This window comes from Pelobates fuscus, chromosome 11 (assembly GCF_036172605.1).
Source record: "Pelobates fuscus isolate aPelFus1 chromosome 11, aPelFus1.pri, whole genome shotgun sequence".
In the NCBI taxonomy this organism is placed as follows: Eukaryota; Metazoa; Chordata; class Amphibia; order Anura; family Pelobatidae; genus Pelobates; species Pelobates fuscus.
The window spans coordinates 99,459,432-99,482,837 of record NC_086327.1 but is presented as its reverse complement, the minus strand read 5'-3'; positions in this window follow the sequence as shown (position 1 = coordinate 99,482,837).

Below are 23,406 nucleotides of genomic sequence, written 5' to 3'. Positions count from 1 at the left end.
CTGCTTACCAAACATAAATACTTCTCCCAGGGGAGCAAATGTGGGAAACTTTTGGTTTGGGCCCTCCAGCAGCAGAGACAGTCCACATTTATAGAAAAAAATCAAAACAAGCACAGGGAACACCTCATACATGATACCCGACATCATGAAAGCATTCCATGACTTCTACACAGCCCTCTATAACCTTACAGATGTGCCACCTCCCAAGGAGCGCATAACTCAATACCTAGAATCTAAGCTCAAACACACAATCACTCGTAATGCACTACAGGTATTTGATGAGTCCATGCAAATTGATGAATTGCGTACGGCAATTAAAGGACCACTATAGGCACCCAGACAATTTCAGCTTAATGAAGTGGTCTGGGTGCCAGGTCCATCTAGGATTAACTCTTTCTGCTGTAAACATAGCAGTTTCAGAGAAACTGCTATGTTTACAAATCGGTTAATCCAGCCTCTAGTGGCTGTCTCATTGACAGCCGCTAGAGGTGCTTCTCACTGTGATTTTCACAGTGAGAAGATGCCAGCGTCCATAGGAAAGCATTGATAATTCTTTCCTATGAGACTGGATGAATGCGCGCGCGGCTCTTGCTGCGCATGCGCATTCAGCCAATGACGGGAAAGGAGGAGAAGAGTCCCTAGCACTGAGGAAGCCCGGCGCTGGAAAAAAGGTAAGGGATTAACCCCTTCCTCACCCTAGAGCCCGGCGGGAGGGGGGACCTGAGGGTGAGGGGGCACCCAAGGACCCTATAGAGCCAGGAAAACAAGTATGTTTTCCTGGCACTATAGTGGCCCTTTAAGCATCTTCCACCTGGTAATAGTCCAGGTCCGGATGGATTCACGGCCAAATATTATAAAATAGTTTTTAAATGAACTATCACAACCCTTCCTAACAGAGTACAACTCGCTCACTTCTGACATAGGCCTCCCTCACTCAGCACTTGAAGCTCACGTTACACTACTTCTATAACCCGGAAAAGACCTGACAGATTGCGATAGCTACAGACCCATCTCCATAATTTATGTTGATTTAAAGATATTCACTAAGATCCTAGCCAATCGCCTATTTTTAGAGACATATCTCTCTAAAATAACCTCTGCTCAATCTCTCCTTCTCTCTATTAATGCCAAGAAGGCGTTTGACAGGGTGAATTTGTCCATGCTGCTAGGCACGCTGCGAGCCATGGGCTTTGGCCCTAATTGGATAAAGTGGCTCCCGGCGATCTACTCCGAGCTCACAGCTCGACTTACAATTAACGGACAGCTATCTGACTCAGTAAACATCAGGAATGGCACGATACAAGGATGCCCCCTCTCCCCTCTTCTATTCATTCTGGTTATGGAGCCATTCTTACAAGGCATAAGGGACAATCCCAATATCCAGGGGATGCAAAAAAAACAAAGATGACCACAAAGTTGCGGCGTTTTCTGATGACTTGTTATTTATGGTCTCCAACCTGATAGATTCCATGTCATATCTTCTCCAAGAAATTTCAAATTACAACGAAATATCTAACTTTCAAGTTAATTTCGCTAAAAGCAAAAATCTGGTATTGAACGTAGCCCCAAATGTGTGGACCACTATCTAAAGTCATTACCCGTTTAAGTGGGCCCCCACGGGCATTAAATACCAAGGAGTTTTCATACCTCACACACTGTCAAAATTATTTGAGCTCAATTTTCCACCACTGTAGCATAAACCACATTGTGGCTGGCTATGTCGAGTAAATATTCTAAAAATGAACGTTCTTCCCCGCTTCCTCTATCTGTTACAAGTCCTTCCGATCAGCCTTCCTAAATAATTTTCACAGAGGCTAAAAAACTATTTACGGTATTTATCTGGGCCTACAAACATCCCAGAATCCCATTACTCACTCTGACCAGGCCTAAATCTCTGGGAGGGCTGAGTCTTCCTAATTTGGAAATCTATCAAAAAGCAGAATTTCTAACCAGGATATATGAATGGTCAGACCCTAACGCTACAAAACAGTGGATGAAATTGGAGGACTTTATGTTCCAAGTATCAATATATACCATCCCCTGTTACAAATCAGGCAGGGCATTCGTACTTCCACAACATGCCACTGTAATGATATTGATGTTACAAAGTTTTGGAGTCCAGTAGCCAGATCAGAAATGTTTTCTGCCAGAGGTAGCCACTCGTTACCCAGGTGGTTGAGCCCCTGAGCCTTGAGTGGCCTTCTGGTCTTAAGCAGAGATGGGAGACTGGAACAGAGAGATGATAATCGTAGTGAGGCAAGCCGAGGTCAGTGGGAAGGAGAAGCAGCAAAGTCAAAACGGTCCAAAATCAGCAACAGGTAGAGAAACAGGAACAAGCTTGATTAGAGAATACAGGAACCACAATAATCTGGCAAAGGTACAGAGACAGGAAGTGGCTTTTATAGGCCAAGAACCAGACACATGACCAGACACAGCTGAAGAGACTTGTCACTGATACCAATGCGTGTAGAGTCAAGGTTACCAGATCTCAGGTACATTTGCAAAAGGCAGGCTGGTGTACTGGTAAGGAAGAGGTTTAGCAGCATGTAAACCAGGGTTCGAAACCCAGCAGAGTCAGTTCCTCACATTACTCCCACCTCTATAGGCGCAGCCTCTGGATGCCCTATTTCCTGGTTTAGCAGGGTACTGTGCATGGAAAGACTGAAGAAGATCAGGAGCATGAATATTGTCCACTGGTTCCCACGATCTATCCTCTTCACCATAGCCTTTCCAATGAACCAAATATTGAAGCTTGTTGCGGAATATCCTGGAGTCAAGAATTTTTTCCACCTCATATTCATCTTCACCATCCACGAGGACTGGTGGTGGGGCAGGCAGGGCTCGACCAGGGAAAGTATTTTCATGAAAAGGTTTAAGCAGTGCAACGTGAAACACTGGATGTATTTTCATGGAATCTGGAAGTTGCAGACGGAAGGTGACAGCATTGATCTGAGCGATGATCTCAAAAGGTCCCATGAACTTTTGACCCAATTTATGAGAAGGAATCCTAAGCTTAAGATTTTTTGTTGACAGCCAAACCTTGTCACCAACATGATAAACTGGGGCCTCCTTTCTATGCCTATCAGCAGCTATTTTGTAACATTCCTGAGCCTCCGAAAGAGTCTTCTTCAACAGTTCTTGGGAATCTCGTAAGGCGGTTAGCCGGTCAGTGACTGCAGGAATGGAAGTAGTAATTGGGAGACTCACTAGAAAGGTTGGATGGTAACCATAATTAGCAAAAAATGGGCTCAGAGAAGTGGAGCAGTGTTGGGCATTGTTATAGGCAAATTCCGCCGTGGGTAGAAAATCCAGCCAGTCATCCTGCAGGTAACTAATATAGCACCGCAAATATTGTTCTAAAGTCTGGTTGGTTCGCTCAGTCTGTCCATTACTTTGTGGATGAAAAGCTGATGACAGATTTACATTAATACCTAGAATAGAACAAAAATATTTCCAAAAATGAGATGTAAACTGCACTCCCCTGTCAGAAATTACTTCATCAGGCACTCCATGCAAGCGAAATATTTCCCGAATAACTAGGTCAGCAGTCGTTTTAGCTGAAGGGAGACCACGAGCTGGTATGAAATGACTCATCTTAGTTAACCGGTCCACAACAACAAGAATGGTAGTGTGTTCCTTAGAGGGAGGTAGTTCCACAATAAAGTCCATGGATATAGATCCCCAGGGACGATGAGGAATAGGAAGAGGCTGAAGCATGCCAACAGGGGATGAGCGAGGAGTCTTATGTCTGGCACATACATCACAAGAGGACACATACTTCTTAACATCCTCATAATATTTAGGCCACCAAAAGGATCGGGTAAGTAGTTCTTGTGTCTTTCGGATTCCTGGATGACCTGCTGGTTTTGAGTCATGGTAGAGATGTAAAACGTCCAGTCGCACTGATTCTGGAACAAACGGACGTTGTTGAAAAATCCAAAACCCATTAAGCATGGTCATATGACGAAAAACTGGATCTTCAGCGTAGCCCTTTTTAATGCGAGACATTAGATCAGAAGGTAAGGTAACTCCTAAAAATCTACTCTCAGGCAAGATGGTGGCTTTGGTTACTGTAGTATGGAGGGGGTCAGCTATCCTAGACAAGGCATCTGCCTTTCCATTTCTGGAACCAGGGCGGTATGAAATCAAAAAATTAAACCTTGAGAAAAATAGGGACCAGCGTGCTTGTCTGGCTGACAGTCTCTTAGCTGATTGAATGCATTCCAGATTTTTGTGATCTGTGAGGACAGTATTGGATGGGTGGCTCCCTCCAAGAGATGTCTCCATTTGGCAAAGGCAGCTTTTATAGCCAAAAGTTCTTTATTCCCTATGTCATAATTTCTTTCTGCTGGTAACATCTGGCGGGAATAGAAGGCACATGGATGTAACTGTCAGGATCGGGACAGGGATCCAACACGCAGAGTACAAACAGGTGGTAGGTACGTATACCGGACCTTAGAATGGCCGGACTAACGTAAGGAGTAAGCAAAGAATGGTCTAGAGACAAGCCGAGGTCGAGGGAACGAGAGAGCAGGTAAGCGAGAGACAAGCCGAGTCAAAGGGTAATAGAGGTAAACAGGGTAGAACAAACAAGCCGGATCAGAACCAAAGAGACAAATAGAAAACAAGAGCACTGAGTGACTAGACAAGCTAGAACCACGACAGGGCAATGAACAAATGCAGACAGCCCTACTTTATACCCAGGTTCTAGATAGGTAATCACGCCCCCGACGAGTCCTGATTCGTGCTCGGGACTTGATTGACAGGTCGGAACGGATTGTCGTCATGACGTCGGTTACTGAGTGCCGCGTCATAAAAGGAAGCGGATCCCTCGCGGCCGGCGTGTAAACGGCCGAAAGAACTGCGAGGAACGAGTGAGTCAACCCCTCTGAGAGGATGAACGTCTAAGTGTCTCACCTCCTCTGAGGTAGAGACAACAGGTACCCTGACAGTAACAACATCTTAGGTCCAGTCCTTTGAGACAGTATAGCCCCAACAGCTGAATCAGAAGCATCTACCTCTACAGTAAATGGCAATTCTGGCTGAGGATGTACCAGGATAGGGGCAGATGTAAACAGAGTTTTTAATCTGGAAAATGCAGTGTCAGCCTTATTGGACCACTGAAAAGGAGTCCCTTTACGTGTAAGTTCAGTGATCGGTGTAATAACGGCAGAGAAATTCTTAAAGGACCACTCTAGGCACCCAGACCACTTCAGCTTAATGAAGTGGTCTGGGTGCCAGGTCCTTCTAGGGTTAACCCATTTTTTCAGAAACATAGCAGTTTCAGAGAAACTGCTATGTTTATGAATGGGTTAAGCCTTCCCCCTATGTCCTTTAGTGGCTGTCTCATTGACAGCCGCTAGAGGCGCTTGCGTGCTTCTCACTGTGATTTTCACAGTGAGAGCACGCTAGCGTCCATAGGAAAGCATTGTGAATGCTTTCCTATGTGACCGGCTGAATGCGCGCGCAGCTCTTGCCGCGCGTGCGCATTCAGCCGACGGGGAGGAGAAGAGGAGGATCGGAGGAGGAGAGCAGGAGGAGATCTCTCCGCCCAGCGCTGGAAAAAGGTAAGTTTTTACCCCTTTCCCCTTTCCAGAGCCGGGCGGGAGGGGGTCCCTGAGGGTGGGGGCACCCTCAGGGCACTCTAGTGCCAGGAAAACGAGTATGCTTTCCTGGCACTAGAGTGGTCCTTTAATGAAACGCCTGTAAAAATTGGCAAACCCCACAAATCTCTGAATATCTTTTTCATTCTTGGGGATGGGCCAGTCCAGCACAGCTTTAATTTTACTTGCGTCCATACTTAAACCTTTAGGAGTTATTACATATCCCAGGAATTGAAGTTCTGTTTGTTCAAACTCACATTTTTCCAGTTTAATGTATAGGTGGTGGGTACGAAGGCACTCAAGAACAATGCAGACCTGTTTTCTGTGATTTTCAAGATTATCAGAAAATATTAGGATATCATCCAAATATGCCACAACAAACTGATCCAGGAGATCCCATAGTACATCATTGATTAGATGCTGAAAAGTTGCAGGGGCATTACAAAGCCCAAATGGCATTACTAGATATTCGTAATGTCCGTACCTGGTTCTGAAAGCTGTTTTCCATTCATCATTTGGTCTTATGCGAACCAGATTATATGCCCCCCGTAGATCAAGCTTCGTAAATATTTTAGCTGAGCGAAGTCTCTCCAGAAGTTCAGGAATGAGAGGCAAGGAATAGCGGTTTTTAACAGTGATTTTATTAATGTCCCTGTAATCGACACATGGCCGTAGACTGCCATCTTTCTTTTCTACAAAGAATATAGGAGCTCCTGCTGGAGAAGTAGATGGTCGAATAAAGCCTTTGGCAAGATTTTCTTGTATGTATTCACGAAGTGCTTTCAATTCAGGCTCAGAAAGGGAGTATATACGGCCAAATGGGATAGCAGCTCCAGGTAGCAGCTCTATGGGGCAATCATAAGGCCTGTGAGGTGGAAGCTGATCAGCATTCTTCTTATCACAGACATCTGCAAAATCCCGATATTGTAGAGGAAGATTAGTTAAGTTTGTATCAACCATTTCATTAATTGTTGTGGCAACAGGTGTTGCCTTAGAGGGTTGACAATTCATTAAGCAGTGTTCTGAAGGAAAGGACAAAGTTCTAGTCTTCCAATCAATCTGTGGGTTATGCAGAGCAAGCCAGGGTATACCCAAAATCACTGGAAACTGTGTTGAGGAAATTAGGTGGAAAGATATAGACTCATGGTGATTCACTTCCAGAATCAATTTTAAGGGCACAGTCTCATGTGTAGCCGGGCCTGACGTAAGTGGAGAACCGTATACCGTTTCCATTAACACAGGTGAAGATTTAGGGATAGACTGAATTTTATTTCCTGCTGCAAATGTAATATCCATAAAGTTTCCGCCTGCTCCAGAATCTATCATAGCTTTAGTTGAAATTTTATTATCACCATATTGCAAAGTGATAGGCACCACCAAATGAGGATGTTGAGTCATCATACCCTCTTCACCCTGAGCCAGAGAAAACAAGGGTTGTGTGACAGAATCCAGTTGGTCTGAAATCTGGGATTGGTGTTGAATCTGTGCACCCTCAGCAGTCATAGCTATTGTTCTTTTAGACTTGCTAGGGCAATTGATGGCATAATGCCCTGCACTACCACAATACAGGCATAAATTGTGAGTGCGTCGCCACTGTTTTTCTTCATTGGATAATGACCCTCTTATTAGATCTACCTGCATAGCCTCAGGTTCAGAGTCTGTAGGTGTTTGTGGGGTCGGAGTAGAAATTCTTGAATAGAAAGTAGGAGTAGCACTTGGTTTAAAAGAGCCCTGTCTTTCCAATCTTCTTTCTGAAAGTCTCCGATCAATACGGATAGCCAACCGCACAAATGCATGAAACTCAACATGAAGATCAACACGAGCTAGCTCATCTTTTATAGCTTCTGAGAGACCCCTTCTGAAGTGGAACCTCTGGGCTGATTGGTTCCAAGTAGTATCAGCAACCCACTGTCTGAATTCAGCAGCATATTCAGCCACAGAGCGGCTCCCTTGATGTAAATGAAGGAGAGTGGCTTCTGCTGTAGCACAGCGATTGGGGTCATCAAAAACTAGGCACATGGCCTCAAGAAAGTCTTTTAAATTTCCCAAGACTGGACTGTCCTGTTCCAGAAAAGGGGAGCCCCAAGCCAGGGCTTCGTCTTTGAATAGGGAGAAAATAAATCCCACCTTCTCTCTTTCAGATGGAAAACGGTTAGGTAACATCATGAAATGCAAACGGCATTGATTTAGAAAACCCTTAAATTTTTTGCGGTCTCCTCCAAATTTTTCTGGTAGAGGCAAGCGGGCATCTTGTGCAGGTGTAACAGTAGTAGCAGCAGCAGCCACAACATCATGTGCCCTGTAGCTGGTAAGCTCACTATGCATTGATCGAACTTCATTTTGCAGTTCAGCTACCTGATCTTGCAGCACTTGAATGGTCTGTGCCTGGGTCTGCATAGTTCTTGCATTAACAAGGCATTTGCCTTGGGCGGCATTTTCCAGGGGGCGGCAAAAAACGCCGCCCCCAAATGCCCAGGGCAAATGCCTTGTTAGCCTTGCGGCTAACTGGGCTGCCGGTCGGGCTGCTGGGCTGGTTGCTGGGCGGGCGGCTGGCGAGGGAGCTCTTCCTCTGAGCTCTCTGCTCAGCTCCCTCGCGCACCGCAGAGTGAGGCTGGGAGCCGGAAGATGACGTCATCTTCCGGCTCCCAGCCTCACTCTGCGGCGCGCGAGGGAGCTGAGCAGACAGCTCAGAGGAAGAGCTCCCTCGTCAGCCGCCCGCCCAGCAACCAGCCCAGCAGCCCGACCGGCAGCCCCACTAGACCCCAGGGAGGTAAAGAAACCCCCCCCCAGCATTCCCAAAGGTAAGGAGGCTGGGGGGGTAGGTTAAATTAATGATATATTATATATATATATTATATATATATTATATATATATATTATATATATATTATATTATATTATATTATATATATTATTCATTTATATATATTATTTATATATTATATTATATATATATTATATATATATTATATTATATATATATTATATTATATATATATATAATATTATATATTATATTATATATATATATATAATATTATATATTATATTATATATATATAATATTATATATTATATATATATTATATTATATTATATACATATATATTATATAATATATTATATATATATATATATATTGTTATATATATATTATTATATATATTTTATATATATATATTTTATATATTTATTATATATATTATATTATATATATTATTATTATATATATATATTATTTATATATTATATTATATATATATTATTTATATATTATATAATATATATCATTTATATATTATATTATATATATCATTTATATATTATATTATATATATCATTTATATATTATATTATATATATATTATTTATATATTATATTATATATATATTATTTATATATTATATTATATATATTATATTATATATATATTATTTATATATTATATTATATTATATATATATTATTTATATATTATATTATATATATTATATTATATATATATATTATATTATATTATATATCAGAGAGTGTGTGTGTCTGCTAGTGAGTGTGTGTCTGCTAGTGAGTGTGTGTGTGTGTGTGTCTGTTAGCTAGTGTATGCGTATCTGTCAGTGAATTTGTGTGTGTGTGTGTGTATTTAGAAGGCGGGACGGGGGGGGGAAGGGTTGGGTGGGGGGCGCGCGCGGGGGGGGGGGGGGGGCGCCTGAGTTTTGTCCTGCCTAGGGCAGCACAAAACCAGGATACACCACTGAACCTGCTGGGCCAATGCAGAATCTGATCTGGCGGTCTCCATGAATGGGCCAGATTATTCTGTAATGATATTGATGTTACAAAGTTTTGGAGTCCAGTAGCCAGATCAGCAATGTTTTCTGCCAGATGTAGCCACTCGTTACCCAGGTGGTTGAGCCCCTGAGCCTTGAGTGGCCTTCTGGTCTTAAGCAGAGATGGGAGACTGGAACAGAGAGATGATAATCGTAGTGAGGCAAGCCGAGGTCAGTGGGAAGGAGAAGCAGCAAAGTCAAAACGGTCCAAAATCAGCAACAGGTAGGAGAAACAGGAACAAGCTTGATTAGAGAGTACAGGAACCACAATAATCTGGCAAAGGTACAGAGACAGGAAGTGGCTTTTATAGGCCAAGAACCAGACACATGACCAGGCACAGCTGAAGAGACTTGTCACTGATACCAATGCGTGTAGAGTCAAGGTTACCAGATCTCAGGTACATTTGCAAAAGGCAGGCTGGTGTACTGGTAAGGAAGAGGTTTAGCAGCATGTAAACCAGAGTTCGAAACCCAGCAGAGTCAGTTCCTCACAGCCACTCACCTGACGATCATTCCTACCTTGAGGAGCTGGATGAGAGTGAGACATTTCAATTCAACTTCTCCTCATCCATCTCCTGTTGACCCAAAACCCTCTATTTAAACCAGAACTTTCCGGCATTCCATGATTCCAAATACCTAATCCTAGGTACATTGCAACAAACCAGGGGGACAACCCCATTACATGAACTGATACCTGAGGGGAGCCCAACAAATCTGCAACAGTTCAGATATAACCAACTGACACACTTCATCTCCTCTATGCCTAAACTGACGGCTTCCAAATGAGACATTACCCTGTACAACCCATGTTTCTATATTTAACACACTTCTTTGCCAAGACATCGACCATGCACTCCCATCTTTCACCCGATCTTGGGCCACAGATCTTAATATAGACATTTCCAGAAATGGACAAAAATATTCCTCCAACTGCACAAATCCTCAAAAAATTCTAACATCAAGGAGGGCAACTATAAAAGAATCACTAGATGGCACTTTTCGCCAGCTCATCTACATACCCAATGACAACTGAGAACTGTTGGCGTTGCAGTCAGGATATCGTCACTTTAGGCCATATATGATGGACATCTGGGTCAAATGCAAACTTTTGGGAACACATAACTAAACTCATTCATACCATGGCCGTATCCCACTTGACCCAAAGCCCTTCCTGTTCTACTTGTTTCATTCGCCACTGCCTAAACACACTTCAACGCTACTTATACACCTTCTGACAGCTGCCAACCTCCTAATTTCCCTAACCGGGAAGAAATCCACAGCATCCACTATTCGGGAATGGAATCCGCAAAGTAGTCAATCCGAGTCATGGAAGAACTTTGCTTCTCCATCTCCCACAAATACTTCCTCTACAAAAAGATATGAGACCCATGGTTGAACTACGTACAGAAAGAAGCCAGGTCCTAAACCTCCTCTCAACTTCCTTTCCCTTTCTACACTCCTGCCTGCTTCTTACCCTTCAGCGATAATGGATCTATTTAGCTAGTTAGCTAGTTACTGTAAAACTAACAAAAGGCAATTATAGAACCTCTTGTTTTCCGTTAATATTTTGTTGTATCTCCTATAGGTCTCCTATATTTTTTCTTAACATACATATAGATAAGTTATCTTAATACCTACACTTTCACCGAAACGACAACATCTTTCCTTATCTGATGTTTTATACTTGTTTCATCCCATAATGTAACCAGGCGGATGTATTTTTCTCTTGTACCTGTATTTCTTTACTTCAAAAAAGTATTAAAAAAAAAAATATATATATATATATATATTATTGTTGCTTTTCTGATTTATTGTTTTAAATTATTTTATTTGGGTCTCTGGAGAAGTCCCATTTGAGGGATGAAACGCGCAGGGCTAAGTGTTGTATTTTATTTTATACTTCTCCTATTAAATAAAGCAGATCTTTATTTGAAAAATACCCCTAGTCCTGCCTTCCATTTGATGTGACGACTGTCATCAGTGGAGGAGTCCTTGATTAGCCCCCCACCATTCCAAGGGGAGGCACCCTAAGGCAATAGTACTAGTCTTCATTCTGTGAGTGCAACTCTGTCAGTGCATATGGTTGTATGTTATACCGTATTACATTATATTTTCTTTTTTGTAGATCCACAGCTGTATCCTCTTTATCTCTTTGGTTGTATTTGCTGTTAAAGGGATACTCTCTGGGATATCCTTAGAGGAAGTTGTATATAATTTTAAGATAAGTGTTTTTGCCACACTATTCACAGATTGGTGAGGGTATGAATATCGCTTTTGTGTGTATACATAAATCTTTAGGAAAGCCTGAATCTTCCTCGATGACTCTTATCTCATTACAATTGTCCTCCTCAGTTCCCTCACTTCCTTAGCCCAGTTCACTCTCTCTCCTTCCACTATTCCCTTGTTCCACACCCAACTTTTACTTGCTTTTTATGACCCACGCATTCTATTCATCAATTCAGTCCTCCCTCTCTGATATACTGTTCCTCCTCGCGTATTTCTTTACCCCTTCCTTGTAGATTGTCAGCTTGCTTGAGCAGAGCCTTTTTTTTACCTCTTCTCTATTTTTTTCCGTCAATTGCTTGCTGGCAAATATCTTCATTCTATAATTGTAAAATTCAGCGGATTATGTTGATGCTATGTAAATGATAATACTAGTGGTTATGGTGTTTGGAGTGTTTCTTTAATGCTTTTCGGGAGGAGGAAAAATATTTATTTGCCTAGGGTGGCAAAACTTCTTGAACAGGCCCTATAAATAGATGATTACAGTAGATTATGCTAAGCTTTCTTTTATAAACTGAATGGTTCTAATCTGCAATCTACATCTCGATTTCTGTACATGTGACTTTCTGTCGAAACGTTGTTTTTTAATGCTGCAAAGAGAAAGCTATGCAAAATAAATCAGCACTGTATAAATTCTAATAATAATAATAATCTGTAATTGAACATCTGGGTCAAATGCAACCCCAAATTTAATTTAACCCGTTGATCCACAGCTAGCACTATATTCTGTTGCTTAACCTTTTAAAATGTAAAGGGTTAAATGCTATAATTTTATTAAAAAAAAAACCTACATCAGTGCAGCAGTTCATATTTCTATCTCAATTTGCCCTATGCGAATACGTTGACGCATATTGTTTCCATATTTGTACAATTAAAGGGTAGTTTAGTTAAAAATACTAATAGATTTTCTTTTTTGTTTTGTTTTAATTCAATCTCAACAACTATTTCACAAGGCAGGGCCATCACATGTAACAGAAAATTTGTCCTATATTTCAATTATTGTATAACATGGAAAAAACTAAAGGGAGCAAAACAGCAAACAATCACAATAAAACTATGTGGAGAAAAAAAGGGTGAGGAAAATAGAGAGTACCATCGTGATGAGACCTAGTGCGTCTGGTTAACATTCGGAAATAAGCTAACGAAGAGTTGAATTCCCACCTTGGATCCCAGACTTTGTAGAAAGAGGGTAGAGTGTTACGCACCGTGGCTGACAGCTGGCCTGTGAAATTATTAATTTTAGCTCTGACCTTCAGAATGCCTTCATGGCTGCTAAAGTTTTTTTATTAAAAGTTTCTGTGCTGTTACCCTGGCAACCGCTTCCCAAATGTCACCCAAGACAACACCTCCACCTCTTTCCTTAGATATTATTCTTACTGAGAATATAACGCATCTGTCCCCAGGTGTCTTATATGTGCCCCGGAGTCAAATATTTTAAGTCTAGACTGGTCAGCCCCTTGTCTGTAGCTCCATTAGGTGGTAACAGGCCCAGAAGGCTTATACAGGTTTCCAACTCGGAAAACTCCTGTACACGATGATTTTTGCCTTGGTATGAAAAACGAGCATCTTGGGAACACCCCACTGGTAGGCCACTGCTCCCTACCAACAGAGGTTTCAGTAACCTTCTCTAAACCAGTACTTTCCTTGTAGTGCAACATCCCCATTCTACCATCCAAATAATACAGTTCAAGTCAATCTTTTTCAGTAGCAAGAGTTTTGGTTAGCACATGCATGTACACAGCTCAGTTCTTTGCCCAGCTCAGAACACTATGTACAGTGCTAGTGTAAAGATTTTTAGCTATATGGCCAGTGGTGTATTTAGGTTTTGTGCTTCCCTAGGCAGGACGGTGCTCGGGCATACCTGCCTAATTTAAATTTTCCCCACCCCTTCCTGTCAAGGCCGCACTTTGACTGACAGACACACACACATATTGACAGACACACACTCTCATATACACTGACAAACAATGACATACACACACTCACTGATTTGACACACTGATAGACAGACAAACACTTACTCGGACACACACTAACTGACAAACTCACTGACAGACACACACACTCACTCAAATTCACTGACACACATATTCACTGAAACACACACTCACTGACACAGACTCACTCACTCACATTCACTGACACACACTCACTCACATTCACTGACACACACATTCACTCACTCTCACATTCACTGGCACACACACACACACACACTCACTCACACACTCATTCATTCACTGACACACACTCACTCACAGTCACTGACACACACATTTCCCCACACTCACAATTATTATTATTATTATTATTTTTAATTTAAATCCACCCAGCCTCCCTACGTTTGGGATAGCTGCGTGGATTTCTCACCTGGGGTCCAGTGGGGCTTCTGGACAGGGAGTGCTCCCTTGCCGCCCGCCCAGGAAACCACTGCCTGACTGCCCCAGGGGAGCCCAAAGGTGGCCAGCCGGCCATCTCTTGGGCTTTCATAAAACGAGGCAAACAAGGTTTTTGCCTGGGCATTTGGGGGCGCCGTTTTTTGCTGCCCCCTGGAAATTGCCGCCCAAGGCAAATGCCTTGTTTGCCTCATTGTAGATACATCCCTGTATATAAAATGTATCAATAGAAAGTGACAGAATCCCAGTGAGTGGTATGAATAACAACTGAAACTCTAACACCTTAGTGAGTTTCCCTTAAATCTCACAATAAACATAAATATACATACATACATATAAGTTGTAACAAGAAACTCCACCTTATATTTATGTACATCCCTGTATATGGCTTGCTAATCCCCACTCTTTACACTGCTCACTCTATCACTTTCATTTTCCCACCCCGAGTAATTCTGTAAAGGTATATTTTTGATAGGATCTATAGGGAGTTGTCTTTGTTAACGTCTGTGCACTAGGCAAGAGGCCGGTGATTTGAGGGTTAACATCAGCTGATAATTAGTAACAAGAGAGTTGCTACCTAGAGGATAGAGACTGGCTTTGCAGGAACAGTTTCTTGGCACCGTAATCACTACAGTACACGTTAAAAATGATTGGAGCTGCTTTTTGATAAAAGATACAACGATGGATATGTTTTCGGGGACGTCAGACAGGTGACATGTTTGAGATTTACTGGGTTTATCAACATTTGTGAAGCACTGCCTGAGAAGGTTGCTCAATACATTTTTCATTTGTAATAACGGATGGAAAGTAAAGATTTGGCAGCAGATCAAAGGCTACAGGTGGAGTAAGCATACTGCTCAGGTAGCATGGGAAAGTTCTATAGAGGTTTAATGAACCAGGCAAGAAAGGTAAAGTGTTTGTCTGAACTGAAAGGTTAGCCAGTTAATTCTCTTTACAATGATGTAGACAGGAACTATCACTTCTCTGGAAGTTGCAACATTGAATAAAACCTTTTTTGTTTACGTTTCTAGCTCTTGTTTTGTAGAAGGGTAGGTAATCTATCCTATTTTACCTCGTAAATTATTTGTTTTCAGGGGAAGGGAGCAACGCCTTGAGAGAGTCCTCAGATCCAGGTCAGTATGAAATTAGATGTTTGGTAGCACTTTCAACACAGATTGGAAATGTTTTTGTCCTATCTTCCAAGGTTACTTTTTAAACATCTAAGAATTTTTTAAATGGTAACGTTACTTTTGGTCCACCCTGTATTTTAAGTATATTGGATGGATTTAATATATTCAAAGTGCACACTCACATTAATTAGAGCCTTCTAATGGCTCCAAGAGAATAGCGTGGAGTGGAATGATCCTCGTTCTTGAATATATGTGCGTTTCCCCCTCTTGGCTGTATACGGTAGAAATCCTCACTGTAGTGTATATAGGTAATACAAGAAATAAAATATGGTGCTCATTGTATGTTAAAACCAATTAAATAATAGGAAATGTACTCACTGACTTAGAGCAAAAATTTGATTTGCTCAATCGAAAAGACGTAGGTGGTATGTTCCGCACCAAGGAAAATAATGTCCAAACGTCAGTGTAACAACAAGAAGATCCAAGCTAGTAAAAGTCACAAATTTTATAGAGAAGCAGCTTATAAAAGCAATTGAAATAAAAGAGAGTAACACTAACATATTTTACCCAGTAAACAGGCTTTTTAAAAGTGTCTTTGAAAAAGCCTGTTTACTAGGTGAAACGTGTTAGTTTGTTATTTTATTCTATTTTTTTTGTTTTTATAAGCGGTTTCTCGATACCTAGTTCATATCCACATTTATACTGCCCAGGCACATCAATCAGAGCTTATTAACAGCTCCACACTGTCAGGATCGGGACAGGGATCCAACACGCAGAGTACAAAGAGTGGAAAAGTACGTATACCGGGCCTTAGAATGGCCGGACTAACGTACCGAGAGTAATAGAGAATAGTCAGAGACAAGCCGAGGTCGAGGGAACGAGAAGACAGATAAGCGAGGGACAAGCCGGGTCAAGGGATAACAGAAAAGCAGGAAAGTACAACAAGCCGAGTCAAAACCAAATAGAGCAAACGAGAATACCAGAGCACTGAGTGACTAGACAAGCTAGAACCACGACAGGGCAATGAGCTGAAGGGAGAAGTAAGCTTAAATACCCTGGCTCCGGATGGTAAGCACGCCTCTGACAAGTACCGATTGGATATCGGACACTTGAGTGACAGGTCGCTCGTGATAGCGTCATGACGTCACGTATTGAGCGTCCTGCTAGAAAAGGACGTGGATTCCTCGCGGCCGGTGTTTAAGTGACTGGATGAACCGCGAGGAACGGAGGGAGCAGCTCGCCTGGACGGATAAACCACCAAGTCTCTACCTCCCTTAGAGGTAGAGGCCTCAGGTACCCTGACAGTACCCCCCCTCTCAGATACGCCCACCGGGCGGAAGGAACCGGGGCGAGATGGGAAGCGGAGGTGAAATGCTCTGCGAAGGCGAGAAGCATGAACGTCCTCCTGAGGTACCCAACTCCTCTCCTCAGGACCATATCCCCTCCAGTTGACCAGATATTGCAATTTTCCCCTCGAAATTCTGGAATCAATGATGGAGCTGACCTCGTACTCCTCCCGACCCTCCACCTGAACAGGACGAGGTGAGGAAACCTTAGAGGAGAATTTGTTGCAAATAAGAGGTTTCAACAAGGAGACATGAAATGAGTTAGGAATGCGTAAGGCAGGTGGCAGAGCCAGGCGATACGCAACCGGATTGATACGAGTGAGAACCCTGTAAGGTCCTATGTAGCGAGGAGCAAATTTCATAGATGGAACTTTTAGGCGAACATTCTTAGTACTCAACCATACCCTATCCCCAGGGACAAAAACAGGAGCCGCTCTTCTATGCTTGTCAGCGTGTTTCTTGAACAACGAGGAACTATGTAATAGAATTTGCCGAGTCTGATCCCATAATTTCTTCAGGTTGGCGACATGATCATCAACCGACGGTATCCCCTGAGAAGAGGAAACCGAAGGAAAAATCGAAGGATGAAAGCCATAGTTCATGAAGAAAGGGCTAGAGCGAGTTGAATCGCAAACAAGGTTATTGTGTGCGAACTCCGCCCAAGGAATCAGACCGACCCAATCGTCCTGGTGTTCGGAAACAAAGCAACGCAGATATTGTTCGATCTTTTGATTGGTACGTTCAGCAGCTCCGTTAGACTGAGGGTGATAGGCAGAGGAAAAGTTCAATTTGATGCCCAATTGAGAACAAAAGGATCTCCAGAAACGTGAGACAAATTGAGAGCCTCTATCAGAAACAATCTCCGAAGGAATCCCATGTAGACGAAAAACCTCTCTCGCAAAAATCTCCGCCAATTCAGGAGAAGTCGGAAGTTTAGGTAATGGCACGAAATGAGCCATCTTAGTAAATCTATCCACCACCGTGAGAATAACAGTCTGTCTCTTGGAAGCAGGCAAATCAACGATAAAGTCTATGGACAAGCAGGACCAAGGTCTCTCAGGAATGTCCAAGGGGTGTAACAGGCCACATGGAGAAGCATGAGGTAGTTTAGTCTTGGCACAAGTTTCACAAGCTGCGACGAACTCCTCAATATCTTTTCGAAGTGAAGGCCACCAGAAATCCTTGGATATCAGAGAGTATGTCTTGCGAATACCAGGATGACCAGCTACTTTACTTTCGTGAAAACATTGTAAGAGCTCCAGTTGAAGTTCAGGAGGAACAAAGTTTCTTCCCTCAGGAGTGTTTTCGGGAGCTAGATGTTGCGACTTCAAGATCTGGTCAAGTAGCGGGGAATGAATTTTGAGACTGGTATTAGCAATAATATTGCATTTGGGTACAATGGAGGACATAAGTGGTTCAACTGAAGCAGAGGGCTCATATTGGCGAGATAGCGCATCGGCTTTAGAATTCTTTGACCCAGGTCTGTAAGTCAGAACGTAATTGAAATGGGTAAGAAACAACGACCAACGAGCCTGCCTGGAGGACAAACGCTTGGCCTCTCCGATATAAGACAAATTTTTGTGGTCAGTTAGAATGGTAACAGGATGTAATGTACCCTCCAATAAATGTCTCCACTCTTTCAAAGCCTTGATAACCGCTAGTAATTCTCTGTCACCAATGTCATATCTGCTTTCAGTACCGGTCAATTTTTTAGAGAAAAATCCACATGGATGTAATGGTTTATCAACACCCAACCTTTGAGATAGGACAGCACCTAAACCAGTCTCCGATGCGTCTACCTCAAGTAGAAAAGGCAGTGAAGTGTCGGGGTGAACTAAAATGGGAGCGGAAGCGAAAAGCTCCTTGAGAGTTTTGAACGCAAGGAGAGCTTCAGTAGTCCAATTCTTAGTATCAGCCCCCTGTTTGGTCATATTAGTGATAGGTGCGATAATGGAAGAATAGCCCTTAATAAAGCGCCTATAATAGTTAGAAAAACCAATAAATCTCTGTACGGCTTTAAGACCTTTGGGTAAAGGCCACTCTAGAATGGATTGGAGCTTATCCGGATCCATCTTAAATCCCTCCCCAGAGATCACATAGCCGAGAAAGGTTACCTGGGTTTGATCAAAGCTACATTTCTCCAACTTGCAGTACAAGCCATGCTGGAGAAGCTTGTGCAAAACCCTCCTGACTTGCTTGTGATGAGTCTCAATCTCACTAGAATGAATGAGTATATCATCTAGGTATACAATGACGCAATCTTGCTGAAATTCCCTAAGAACCTCATTTATCAGATCCTGGAATACAGCTGGCGCATTGCATAACCCAAAAGGCATAACAGTATATTCATAGTGGCCATATCGAGTATTGAATGCCGTCATCCACTCATGTCCCTGCTGGATTCTCACCAAGTTATATGCCCCTCTGAGGTCTAACTTGGTGAAAATTGTAGAGCCCTTCAAACGATCGAAGAGTTCGGTGATCAAGGGAATCGGGTAGGCATTTTTAATGGTTATCTTATTTAGGCCTCGATAGTCAATACAAGGTCTCAAAGAACCATCCTTCTTTTTAACAAAAAAAAATCCAGCCCCGGCAGGAGAGGAGGACCTCCTAATGAATCCCTTGTCTAAATTTTCGTGAATATACTCCTCTAGAACTGAGTTCTCTTTCGTAGATAACGGGTATACATGACCTCTGGGCGGCATGGTACCAGGAAGTAAATTAATTTTGCAATCAAAGGACCTGTGTGGGGGTAAGGTATCGGCTTTCTTTTTGTCAAATACAGCCTTTAAATCTAGGTACTGAGACGGAATTTGTGTCTCTGTAGGATTGTCAGAGTTAGCCGATGTGTTGGTCAAGCCGAGAGGTGAGACCTTCCGCAAGCATTTCTCTTGACAATTCTGTCCCCACGACACTATCTCCCCTGACTCCCAATTAATAATAGGGTTATGTCTCCTCAACCAGGAGTACCCCAGAACTATGGGAATAGACGGAGAAGAAATGAGCAGTAAGGATATGTCCTCTCTATGTAGGATGGCAACAGTTAAGTTAATCGGTATGGTCTCATGGAAAATAACAGGCTCAAGTAACGGTCTACCATCGATGGCCTCAACAGCCAGTGGTGTCTCTTTTAACTGGGATGGAATAGCATGCTTGGCAGCAAAACCCTGATCTATAAAGCTCTCAGCAGCTCCAGAATCGATTAGTGCCATAGTCTTAACTACTCCCTTTTCCCACTTTAAAGAAACGGGTAACAGAAGCCTGAGCTCTTTGTAGTTGTGAATAGAGGACAAAGTAGAAACACCCAAGGCCTGTCCTCTAGAGGAACTTAGGTGCGAGCGTTTCCCGAACGATTGGGACAATTTAGGCGTAAATGACCTCTGACTCCACAATACATACATAAACCCTCCCTTCTCCTGTACTGTCTCTCCCTCTCTGTGAGATGAGTACTGCCTATCTGCATAGGTTCAGGAATACGTAAGTCCTCGAACTCAGAATTTTGAAAAGTAGGTGCTAGTTTAAAGGAGGGTCTACGGGTCCTATCTCGAGTGTTCTGCCTCTCTCTTAAGCGTTCATCAATACGAGATATAAAAGAGATTAAATCCTCCAAATTTTCAGGGAGTTCTCTAGTAGCGACCTCGTCAAGAATTACATCTGATAACCCATTCAGAAACACATCTATATAAGCCTGTTCGTTCCACTTAACTTCTGCCGCCAAGGACCTGAACTCTAGTGCATAATCCACAAGTGTTCGATTGTCCTGTCTAAGGCGCAACAGTAATCTAGCTGCATTGACCTTTCTACCAGGAGGGTCAAAAGTTCTTCTAAACGCAGCTACAAAGGCATTATAATTATAGACTAGTGGATTATCATTCTCCCATAAAGGATTGGCCCATCTCAAAGCTTTTTCAATGAGTAAAGTAATAACAAATCCAACCTTCGCTCTATCTGTAGGATAAGAGCGGGGTTGTAATTCGAAATGGATGCTAATCTGGTTCAGAAAGCCACGACACCTCTCCGGTGACCCGCCATAACGTACTGGTGGGGTAATACGGGAAGAAGCACCTACAGTGGCTACCTCTAGACCTGAGACTGCAGGAGAAATAGACGGAGTACGTGTCTCCTCAGGTGGATTACTAGCACGAGACAAAAGTGCCTGTAGTGCCAAAGCCATCTGATCCATCCTATGCTCCATGGCGTCAAACCTGGGATCCGAAGAACCAAGCTGACTGTTTGTACCTGCAGGATCCATTGGCCCTGTCGTAATGTCAGGATCGGGACAGGGATCCAACACGCAGAGTACAAAGAGTGGAAAAGTACGTATACCGGGCCTTAGAATGGCCGGACTAACGTACCGAGAGTAATAGAGAATAGTCAGAGACAAGCCGAGGTCGAGGGAACGAGAAGACAGATAAGCGAGGGACAAGCCGGGTCAAGGGATAACAGAAAAGCAGGAAAGTACAACAAGCCGAGTCAAAACCAAATAGAGCAAACGAGAATACCAGAGCACTGAGTGACTAGACAAGCTAGAACCACGACAGGGCAATGAGCTGAAGGGAGAAGTAAGCTTAAATACCCTGGCTCCGGATGGTAAGCACGCCTCTGACAAGTACCGATTGGATATCGGACACTTGAGTGACAGGTCGCTCGTGATAGCGTCATGACGTCACGTATTGAGCGTCCTGCTAGAAAAGGACGTGGATTCCTCGCGGCCGGTGTTTAAGTGACTGGATGAACCGCGAGGAACGGAGGGAGCAGCTCGCCTGGACGGATAAACCACCAAGTCTCTACCTCCCTTAGAGGTAGAGGCCTCAGGTACCCTGACACACACTCTGTAAGTTCATTTCCCTTTTATTTTTTTTATTTTTTATACAATTAATGATTAATGTACTACACTATATCCCCCTCCCCCCTTTTTTGTCCTCTTTTCTTGTTTCTTACTGACCTAGATCTGAAGACTCTCTCAAGGAGCTGCTCCCTTCCCCCTGCAAATAAAGGCATAACCAGTGCAAATATTACATATGAATAAGAGAAACAGAAGCATTGTTTCCTTTCAACTCTTCTCTAAATATTTCTCTCTGTGCTGACTGCCAGATGCGAAAGACAGAGCATATAATTAAGATTGACAGGGAGCTAAGATGGAGGTGCCTAGTTGCAGGATAAAGAGGTGTGAATTTCTACATTTAATATTCTTTTTCACATTTACCAAATACAGATTTCTTAAATACAGTGATGAGTAAATATAGTTACAATTCCTGGGAACTGAATGCTCTCTGTCTTGTCTTCGATGGTTTGTTCCATTGCTATGTCCTCTCTGTAGGCCGTCAAGGTGCTAGACATTGCCTTCTGAAGCTGTTAGCCACTAATACTACTTCCTATGCCTTTTCCCACATCGGTATGTTATCAGATGTATCGTTCTTGACCAAATGTGCCATTTAGTCAACCTGCATAATATAACAAACCAGCATAGTGATGGTTTCACCGAAATGAATTTACGGTGAATACATTCCCATTATCTATCACCAGCATTATCATTGATTGTATAACCTATTTTCTTATCCAAACAGGAATTGCCTCAGAGCGCTTTATTTAGGAAAATAATATTTAATATGAGGGTTATGTGGGTTCTTGATCCAAGGAGAGATCTTGCTACCATTCTGGGGTAGAAAAGCTTTTTTTTCCTAGTTTATTGCAAAATTGGAAAGGGCCTCAAACTGTTTTCAGATCAACAGCAGATTTAGGCTGCGTTTTATAAAAGCAATATGCTTCAGCCTATTTAACTATATTGTTTGGTATAATACTTAGCTTTTTGTTTTTTTGTAAATGTATTTTTATTTTAAAAAAAAATTTAATTCACAAGTGGTGAAAAAGTGGTGAGGCACACAGGTCTCCAACATTGTATAACATGAGTGCTGTAAGGTGAGATACGCAGATCTCCATGAATGTATAAACGCAAGCGACACGCAGGTCTCGGCAGCAAATAAAGCAATTCAGGAATGCAGAAATTGGAGAACTGAGGCAATACCCCTGTAAAAGTGAGGCATCCTTTAACGCAATGGTTTTCAAACCAGTCCTTAAGGCACGCCTACCAGTCCAGGATTTAGGGATAACCCAGTTGAGTCTAAGGTGATTTTAGACTTTGAGACCTTGAGAAAACCACTGCCTTAACGAAAGTATAGTTTTATTATGTAAACTAAAATCAGAGATGGATAAGTAACATTACAATATATTCATGATAAGTGACTGTTTTCTTTTATTGGTGCTCACTTTTTGAGACATTTTGAGATAAGTTTCTGAACGTTTCTGAACGCCTACTCACTTTTGTTTGTTATGGTTTACTTGGAGATTAGTGTAAGTCTTTCAGGCTTTGCTCTGAATCCTATTGCTCCTGTTTTGTCAATATTGAAGAAATTATTGTTTTAAGATATTAATCTTTCAATCTCTAAAGATATAATCTTCCTATAATACAGTGCAGATTGTTTGATTTAAGGGAAGGAGCACAAGTGAGGGGGCATTATAGGCTCGGAATACAATTTTGTATTCCTAGCCTCTAGTTTCCCTTTAATTTTAATATGTGATGTATTACTATTAAACAATGTTTTTCTTAGCTAATTTTTCATGAATATTGCTTATGCCATGACATACTTCAGTCTATTGTAAATTCAAGTCCCAGAATTACTGTACTAAAATATTTGCTATCACTCTTTAGTTAGATTATAAATATATTGTTAACACCTTTATGCATTTGTACAGCTCACTCCCCATGTTCCAGCATTAGGTATACAACCAGACACCAGGGATTAATTACCGGTAATTGATAATG